The sequence below is a fragment of the Quercus suber genome, unplaced genomic scaffold (assembly GCF_002906115.3).
Source record: "Quercus suber isolate HL8 unplaced genomic scaffold, Cork oak 2.0 scaffold_1077, whole genome shotgun sequence".
In the NCBI taxonomy this organism is placed as follows: Eukaryota; Viridiplantae; Streptophyta; class Magnoliopsida; order Fagales; family Fagaceae; genus Quercus; species Quercus suber.
In genome coordinates, this window is record NW_027070483.1 from 66,456 (window position 1) to 75,006 (window position 8,551).

At 31.4% G+C, this 8,551-nt stretch overlaps 1 pseudogene; it reads left to right on the top strand.

The window, feature by feature from the left end:
- The first annotated feature begins 5,173 nt into the window (after positions 1 to 5,173).
- LOC136065670 (uncharacterized) lies at positions 5,174 to 8,551 on the top strand (annotated as a pseudogene).

An 8,551-nucleotide genomic window follows, 5' to 3' on the forward strand; every position in this document is an offset into this window, starting at 1 on the left:
TTTTTTTTTTTTTTTTTTTTTTTTGATAGCAATGATAATGTAGTTCAAAAACTATTTTATAGAAGATCTTATAATTGTTGGTAACCAAGCTCTTTAGAGAATCAACAAAGTCCAAGAAACGCTCTACAAAATCCATAGCAAAATTGAGCAAGAGTGAACTTGAAAAAGAATCTTTAATCCGTAAAGCTCAAAGAATCGAATTACTTGGTTGAAAAATATAGAAAAGTTGATGAATATTACTTGGATAAATTAAAGGAGTTTGAATGTAAGAAGACTTAGATGTCAAACTTGAAGAAACCAACAGGTTGCTAGATGAAGTTGAGAGTGAGAATTTCTTCTATTGGGTTAAGGTCAAGAGCTTGGAAGACGAAAAAGTTGAACGTTATGCCAAATTGAAAACGGAATATAGTGCCAAGATTGATGTCAAATTTGGGGTCTAAATATTAAATTGGAATTAGAGCATAGGTTCATTGTTGCGAGTTAATATGGAGGTATCTCCTATAACGCGATTTTTCAATTGGTATCAAAACATAAGTTCACTACAGTAGGATTAATACGGAGACATCTCTAAACAAAGATTTTGGTACAACAAGTTTCATTAATTTTTTTTTTTTTTTTGATAAGACAAGTTTCATTGTTATTTCTCCTTAGATTCCATTACTTAAATAATTCTATATATATATATATATATATAATATATATATATATTTTTTTGTTTCTTTATGATTTACTAATTTTATTTATTTTACTCTTTTAAGAATTCCCAAATGCAGTGTTAATGGATTATTGTGAATTTGTGATGCAAGTGTATCTTTGTGGAATTTAGCTACTAAACAAAGACACCGCTTGTGTCCTGTTTTTCTGTGCATAACACGTAAGCTAAACCAAGTGATCACTTCCATAAAGAGCTGCCATATAAGTTTATAGACTATCATAGAGACTTCCATGAAAATTCCATGGACCATAACTGTGTTTTGTTTAGGTTGGTGACAGTGGGTCATCACCCTAAACGGTACCCTCCAATATGAAAACATGAATCTCCATTACACGATTACATTAAAAAATACGAATAGAATCTCAAATGTGAAAGAAACAAAAAAAGAAAAAAAAGAAATGACACAAGTTGCGAAAGTCGTATTCAAATTTGTAATTGTATGGAACCGCAGTTTCATAAAGCTATTTTTCTTTTTTGACTCGTACATGCTGGGTTCAATTGAATATGAAGTTGCATGGAAAATCATGCACAGCACCCACGTTATTATACAAATATCGGTGAGACTTTTTAGCGTAATTGGAATGTAGTCCTTTCTAATCAATCGGTTTTTTATGCGTGCATGTAATTAATTATTGGATACATGATTGCTAATAAGATAGGATTTTTTCTTTTTTATCATTGCCGTCAATAAGGACCATATAATCTTCTTCAGTCAACTAACAGGTGAAACTTCTCGTCAGCTTCGCGCGGATGAACGTAGGACTAAGGCCAATTTACAGAGATCATTTATCCTACTTTGAGTTACGTGTTTTAATTTTCTACCATTTTATTTTGGTTATTAGTGCGAAAATGAGGTGCCAGATTAATTGTATATCTTGTTTTTGAACATTTACTAGTCTTGGTCAGCTAGAACATAAATCTTGTTTCCCATATACTTTATCTTGTCTGAAATCCAAATATTGCAATTGGACACTGTACTTGATTTAGCCACTACAACCTACAGGTAACATGGGTAGAGTGAGAAATCTTAATATGAACCATTTAAACACAAAATATACACCAATCTTTATAATAATTCTGAATCCTAATGTATAAGAACGGAAAAACTACATTTATTTTTGATACATTTTTATATATTAACGGCCATGTCATCATTTTCTTTTCATATTTTTTTTTAAAATATTCTGTTTACAGATGTTTTTAGAGTAATTGTTAATAAATCATTTTAGGAAAATTTCTTACCACTTATGAAAAATTGAAAAAATTGTCAAAAAAAAAAATATAAATATATATATATATATATATTTTTTTCCCCATAAAAACTTTCATAAAGTAGTTAACTAACAAAGACTCATAGGGAGTGGGTTCCAGTTAGCTTAACTAACAAAATCTCTAATGGTTAAATAAGAGATTTGTGGTTCAATTCTGGCCTACACAAAAAACTGATTGATGTCTTAGTTTGATGATAAAAAGCTATCATTAGGACCGAACGTCATAAGTTGAAATTATCTCAAAAAAAAAAAAAAAAAAACTCTTAGAAAATTCGTTAACTTTTCTCTCTTAAAAAAAATATATGCAATAATGCATTATCTCTTTATGCATTTCCAAAACCAATTGTAACTTACCAATTATGATAGTACTATCATTTTTTACTACCATGATTTTACATATTCTTAAACCTAATGTAACTTATACTATAAAATACATGGAATACAAACAACTTAGGTAGAAACACCATTTATTTATTTTTAATTTATACCAATGTAATTTGATGATGGATTTGTCAAAATTTACATCTAATAAAAAGATATTGAGTAGAGTTGTAGTCATTAACTACAAAGGTTTGTAGCCATATTTTGTCCCTAATTAAACTCATGGTAAATTTAACATTAATGTGAGGGAAATGAGTATCACATCACTACACTTCGCATGAATACTAAACCTTTATTGTGGGGTTCGAAGCACCCTGTATTGAAATCACAGCTATTATTCTTAAATCTACATTTCTTGCCTTTATCTTCGCAGTATCCCATTACTGATGAAATGCTATACATCTTTGTCCATGATAATATATATGGGAATCTGATTTTTGGATGTTTTTGACACACTAAGAGGGGCCAAAATGGGCTTTTACCCATTTTTCACAAACTTTCCAGCAAAATGCCTTATGTCTTAAACTAATTAAGGAAATGCTCATGTTTTGAAAATCAATTTTCTAAAAATCGAGTTTCAAATATAAAATTCGATTTTTGGAATATCAAGTTTAGGGAACTCAAGTTCCATTTGAATTTTTCAAGGAACTTGAGTACTTTACATGGAACTCGAGTTCCAGAATTTCGTTTTTTTATTTTTTTTTATTTTTAATTTTTAGTTCACTATAACTCAATTGTCCAAAAATCAAGTTTTAAATTGAAACTCGATTTTTAGAAAATCGAGTTTCAAAACAAGGGCATTTCTCTAGATAGTTTCAAATATGGGGCATTTTGTTGAAAATTTTTGGTGAAATGGGCAAATGCCCATTTTCTCCCACTAAGAGGTGCTAACCAATTAAACTACAAAGTTCTTGTCAAACTTTCAAAATCAAAATGAATGTGCTTACATTGATAACTTGTTTTTCGTGATAATGATACTGCAAAATCACAGCTTTTGAATAAAAAATCACAATTTTTGTTACAACTGTTCATGTTGCATATTGTGAGTGACAGAGAAAAAGGGATAAGCTCATATAAAGGTGACATATAATTAATCACAGTCTATCATATAGAATAATTGTGATAAAAATTGTGATTTATTATGTGGTACTAAAATTACTTATGATATGTCTTCATTATCATAAAACGTTTTTTTTTTTTTTTTTTCTTTCCACGTAAACAAGAACACTCTTCTTCTTTTTCTTTTTTCCTTTAATTACTTTCCTCAATTTTATTTTACAACTACTTTATTGATGATACTCTAATAGACTAAAAAAATAGGTTATCTTTGTCTACAAACTTTGCTAGTTGTACCAGATGAAAATTTTCGCTCTCTCATAATGGTGAGAGGATTACCTTTCACTTCAGGACACGCGATCCTAATTGTTCTTGTATTAGTCCATAAAGCTTGCAATACTGAGAATGATATTCATCAGTGAGCCCCATCTTCCCGTGGCAATATCAAGAACATATACTATCCGTTTTGCGAGATTGAAGAGTGATCCAGAAACCTGAGGCAACCTAAGGTACTACCTGTCTTGAGAACAATCATACTGTGTTATACATATATGCTGGAAAATACCACGTACAGGAAATCAATTACAACAACAAAACAATCCAGGTGGCGGACTCAGATATACAAGAGGAAAATTACTTGCATCGCTATTGTGATTATCAAATTATAAAATAAAATAAAAATTTATGGGGTAGTGTCCTTCCATTTTAAATATTAGACAAATGTCAAAATAGCGGAAAGGCCATGCGTTATAAGAGAACTCAACAAAATAATATTTCTTTATTAGAAAATTTTTAAATTGGCATTATTTAGAAATTATTTGGGAATTTTTTTTTTTCTAAAATTGTGTTTTAGAAATAGGATTTTAAATATTTAAATTATGTTTTCAAAACAAGATTTCACTTAAATTTCAACCAAGTTGACATAAATCGTGTTTTGAAAACACAATTTTAAATACTAAAATCATGTTTCTCAAACACAATTTTAAAGAAAATACTACATCTATAAATAACTTCAAAAAAGTATATCAATTTTAAAAATTAATATTAAAAAGATATTATTTTACAAATTTTGCTAGAGAATCCCGTTACGTTTGCCTCCATAATTTCTTTCTCACGGGCTACATGTACAATTTGTAACCATTAAGATCATGTAAAACTTAGGAGAATAATAAACAGTGTGCTATGACTTCTTTTTTTTTTTTTTTTTTTGATCAGGTGCTATGCCTATTTAATTTAAATTAAGATCATGTAAAACTTAGGAGAATAATAAACAGTGTGCTATGACTTCTTTTTTTTTTTTTTTTTTTGATCAGGTGCTATGCCTATTTAATTTAATTAAAAATAATTTCCTTGCCATTTAAGATTCATATCTTTTATCAAATTATCAAAATAAAAAAAGGTAAAAAATTATAATAAAAAATTAACTTAAGGAAGTACAAAAAAAGTTTACAAACTGATGATGTAATAAAACTGGTTATTGAAAAGTAAAAACAAAATAAAATAGTTTCACTAGTATATCAAATTAGAACCAATAAAATTTTGTCACGTCAATAATTTGTAAAATTATTATAAAAAAATTTTGTGCCAAAATGTAAAAGAAAATTTTGTTTAGCTGTCAAATAATTGATCAAGATGACGTAAGTGCTAGCGGCATATACTTTGTAAATACCACATACCACATAAAGAAGTTTTTATTGTTAATATTTGTCTATGGTACTATGCACTAGTGGAAAAACTCAATCTACGATCAATGGCAAGAGGATTAGCGTTGAGTGCAGGAGTCACGGCCTTTATTGCTCTTGTACTACTCCATGAAACTTGTAGTGCTACTGCAAAGGCTCATCCCTGTGCCCCTTCTTCCTGTGGCGATATCCACGACATAAGCTCTCCGTTTCGACTGAAGACCGATCCTAAAAACTGCGGGGACCCAAGGTATGAACTGTTGTGTGAGAACAATCATACGGTGGTATACTTAGCTGAAGGAAGAAAATACTACGTACAAGAAATCAATTACAGTATGTACAGAATCCGGGTTGTGGAACCGGTTATACAGAAGGAAAATTACATCGATATCTCCACCCCAAGCAATTCTTTATATCGATTATTGCAATATTATTATCGTTCCGGTTCTCAAGAGACCGATCTGTCGCTTGAGCTGCATTGATATGGTATCGACAACTACAATTGGATTATGGTTTTCATGAGCTGCGAAAAACCAGTGAATACTCCACTCTATTTGAATACTTCTACTTGCATTTACAAAGGAGAGTATTCTTCCAACTCTTCAATTTCTGATTCCAAGAGGTATAAATATGGTTTTCAGCTTTCATGGCTCAAATTTGTGTGTGAAAGAAAGTGCGGAAGAGGGCGCACTTGCTCAATCTATGATCTTCAATGCGCCGGCAAGAGTGGTGAGTAAATAAAGCGAGGAAGGGCATAACACTACTTTCCATTCTCTAATTAAATATGTTGACCATTATTTTCCTCTTGCATATTTCTTTCTTTTCTACCCGAGTTTTGTTGCATTTCTGATCCTCTCACTAACAAATTCATGTATTAGTTCAATATATCGAACTTCTTGGTGATGTTATTGAAATTTACTAGATTTTATTTTAAGGCAAATGCTCATGTAATTCTTTTCTTTGTCAAAAATGCAGGATTGAGCCGATTGGTTGAAAATATATATAATAAGTTATTGGGTGAGGTTTCTATCTCACAAAGGTTGTTTGAAGGATAATATAGAATCGACTATGAAATGGAATTGCCAGAGTAATTGTACTTGGGAAATTGGATGATCACAATTTTTTAGGCTTGAGGAAATGAAAGTAAAAATTACAGAACTTTTAAAGATGAAAATGCATACCCCATCAATGTAAAAGAAATTCTAGGGAATATTTATTGGAGTTTCAGCATATATAATGACTAAATTAATTTTAAGGTTCCGAATGCTGATGTTATTCTTATCTTTGTCAAAAACGCAGGATGGTGGCAACCAGAGTATATTTTCAAAGGTGAGGTTTTTATCTCAACATATATAGTCGTTTCAAAGATGCTAAGTAATATAGAATGGAAAATGAAATAGAATTGCACGAGTAAATTGTACCTGACCTGACAATGAGACAAGTAAAGGAATAACTATGTACGTGGACAATATATTGGTTGATCACAATAATCTTAGGCTTGAGGAAATGAAAAGTAGAAATAATCGAATTTCTTAAGGAGATAGCTTTTTGATGCATTCTCCATCCATTCCAATGTAATAGACATGCTAAGAAATAATTGTTGTAGTTTTTGTATAATGATAAAATTAATTGTAAAGCTCCAAATGCTGATGTTATAATTGATCTTTTCTTTGTGAAATGCAGGAATAAGGAGCCCACCTTTCTATATACCTGATTACTACGGATACAATGGTGAGTTCTTTCTCAAAAAAGTTGTTTGAAGGATAATGATAATACATAATGAAAAATGACATACAATTGCATTGAGTAATTTTGCCTGATGTGAAGATGACACTAGTAGAGGAATAACCATGTACTTGGACAATCAATTGATATTTTAGGCTTAAGAAAATGAAAAGTAAAATTTATCGAATTTCTTAAGAAATTAGGGTTGTTTGGTAGTTAGAGCATATTCACATCAGTTCATGTATAATAGTATAATGAGTAAATTTTGCACATCCAACTTCAAAACTCACCCACATCAACCAATATAAACTTGTGCAAATTTAGATTATACTTCTAGGTGGCGTTTGGTACGGGGGAATCCACATTACTCCTGGCATCTAGATTCCTAGGAATGTGATTCCTAGGAATCACATTCCTAGGAATGTAGCTATTCCTATGTTTGGTTTCATTGGAAATTTCTTTAAGATTCCTAGGAATGTGAGATGATAGTGTTTCCTTTAAGCTTGGGAATCTGGATTCCCACCTGTTTCAAAGGGAATCCACATTCCCACTGAGAGGGGTTTAAGGGGGGAATCCAGATTCCCCTGGCATCTGATTCCCTTATGTAATTTGCAACCAAACATGGGAATCTTTAAACATTCCCGGGAATCCTAAAACATTACCCCGTACCAAACGCCACATAGAGTAATCATGTAAATATACATGAAAACTATTTACATGCAAATATATTTTTTAAGACTTTTTTACTCATATGCATATAGAGATCTGCACAGTTTAGACTGGTCTAGGTTTGGTGCGCACGTGTTAGATTGCTGTGGGTCTGCTTTGTGGGTTGCCATTGTTTGGTCTTCGGTCCATGGTTGCCATTGTCGTTTGTGGGCACGAGTTAGAGATTGTGATGCTTTAGTTGGGAAAAAAAAAAGAAAAGGAAAAAAAAAAAACTCAGAATAGAAATACCTCTCCAAACAAGTTTTCAAGATAATAATAATAATAATATTATTATTATTATTATTTCCGTGAACAACAACCAATAGAGGGTTAGTATTCAAAGAACAATGCATGCCTTGAACATTTATTCAATTGTAACCTAATTAAAATGTCGTTGGCTTGACCCTGGGCAAATTCTTCGCCCCTGGCTGTAGGTTAACTAAAGCACATTGAGAAGGCGGTTAATTGTATCAAATTAGGAATTAAAAAAGAAAATAATATAGAGAAACAAAGTGGAAGTAAGAAAGAGAGGGAATTAATGTAGTTCATATTGATGGCATACATCCACAACAAAAAGTTATTGATGGCTACAACTTTACTAGTAAACTCATGTTACGCGAACCTATTGATGAGTATTTCCACTAGGCTGAACCCTACATTAGACCAAGACTACAACACATACAACTCAAGTAGAATTATGATTCTTTGCTTGCACACCAAGTAGAATTGGGTCTAGATATCTTTAGCGTCCCCTTCAAACTCAATGTGGAAGTTTGGATACACCTTGAATTTGAAGAAAAGTAAGACCTTGAAATCACAATTGATATGAATGTGGAGTGGACCAAATGAAGTTTAGATGACAAGCATGAACAAACGTCAAATGAGATACACGTTGCCAGTATTAAGATTTAAAACTTGTTGGGCTTCATGATTTAGGCTTGAATGTTGAGTGTGGTGCATGCCATACATATGGAGGCTACAGTGCAGAGGCATGGTCTGAATACTCTGGTTGA